Consider the following 1679-nt stretch of genomic DNA (forward strand, 5'->3'; position numbering starts at 1 on the left):
GAGGCGGGGGAAGGGCAGGAGGGGCATTCACGTGGGACCACCCAAGACCTGTGCTTCAGGTCAGCGAAACCGCCCAAAACATCCCAGTGCGCCAGCCCAGGCACCCAGTGTCGGAGAGGGGATATTTGCCACTCTCAGGACAGCAGCCAACCAGCCTCCTTAAAATTCTCACTTAAACAAAATTTGAAATCCAAAGTTTAGTCAAACACGCGGTAAGAGAAGCCCTGGCAATTTGTCAAAAAACACACGTGTGTTTGATGCAATCCTGAAAGACTTGCTGGGATTAGATGTTGAAGTTTTCAGGGAGCCCCCCTCCCCCGCCTTGTATCCTTTCTCGACCCTCTCAGGTCTCAAACCCTGTACTACCCGCTTGCTTAAACCCTTTGAACCATTTTTTTTAAAAACCTTCTTAAATTGAGGTCTCTCCCATCGGACGTCCTGAGGGGCAGTTTCTAAGGCAGATCATTTACTTGACTCCTGGACCAGAGGGTATCTGAGACCCTGGGAATCACAGCCTCAGGAGCCCCTGGAGCCTTGAGGAGGAAGAGGAGTTTCTCCGTAGTTGGCTTCTCAGAGCCCTGAGGTGGTGAAGCAGAGGCGGTCCAGGAGGAGGGAAGCTCGCCCCCCCTCCCCGCCGCCGTTCCAGGGACAGAAGGTTCAGTCCTCACACTCAGTGTCTGTGGGAGGCCCAGGCACCTGGCACAGGGAGGAGGCCCCTGGGGCCTGATTGTTGGGCAGGATTTCCTCAGTGAGAGAAAGAACTTTCTAGAAGTAGGCAAGCACAGAGACACAATGATGGGAGAGTACTGGGGTTCAGAGCAGGAGCTTTTCAGACTCAGGGGTTGAATGCTTATCCTTTTCTGCGCCTTCAGAGCAGTCAACCTCGCAGCACTCCCACAGACACGCAGGCTTAGTTTCACAGACATCCATTGCCCAGAGCACCTGAAGGATACAAACTGCGCACACTCCTCCTTCTTGACAAAAGTTGTGCTTTCTGAGTGGTGCTTGGGGAGGAGTTGAATTCACTTTCTGACCAATCAGAGAGACCCTGGGGAACTGCCTTGTTGCTACTCTTCACTCCCTTCCCCCACCCTTCTGGCAACCTCACCTCAAGCGCACAAACTCCAAGTACAAACCTTAGGACCTTCCCACAACCTCCAGCCCAGCTGCTGCATCCCAGTATTCTCCAACACTCTCTGCACCTCGGTTCTGATTCTTCCCCATGTCACTCATCCCATAGTAACAGAAGCATCTGTTGAGGGTGGTAAACATGATCAGGGAAGGCTTCGAGGAGGAGGCCGGATTTTGGTTGCACAGGTGGAAGTGGAGGGAATAGACATTTCAAAAACAGGCAGCCATATGTGAAAAGGCACAGATAGTGTAGAGAAATGGTTCATAAAGTTCAGTGAACATAAAATCACAACGACAGCCTAAGAAATATGCATATCTCCTGGCTCCAAGGATACAGTGCAAATGGTTTGTGGACCACTCTAAGAAACACTGATAGCTTTTTCCCCACTTAAGTTGGGGCAGAGTTTGTTGCATGTAAGCACTTAATAAGAATTAATATCATCAATGTTCTTCAGTGGAAATGACCCTGCTATGCTATCATTGTTAAAGCCTTGCCAATTAAAAAGGCTGTGATCAAGTTGTTGTTGTTGTTGTTATGTGCCGTCGAG

This window comes from Orycteropus afer, unplaced genomic scaffold (assembly GCF_000298275.1).
Source record: "Orycteropus afer afer isolate SDZICR_OR568_19922 unplaced genomic scaffold, OryAfe1.0 scaffold00337, whole genome shotgun sequence".
Taxonomy (NCBI): Eukaryota; Metazoa; Chordata; class Mammalia; order Tubulidentata; family Orycteropodidae; genus Orycteropus; species Orycteropus afer.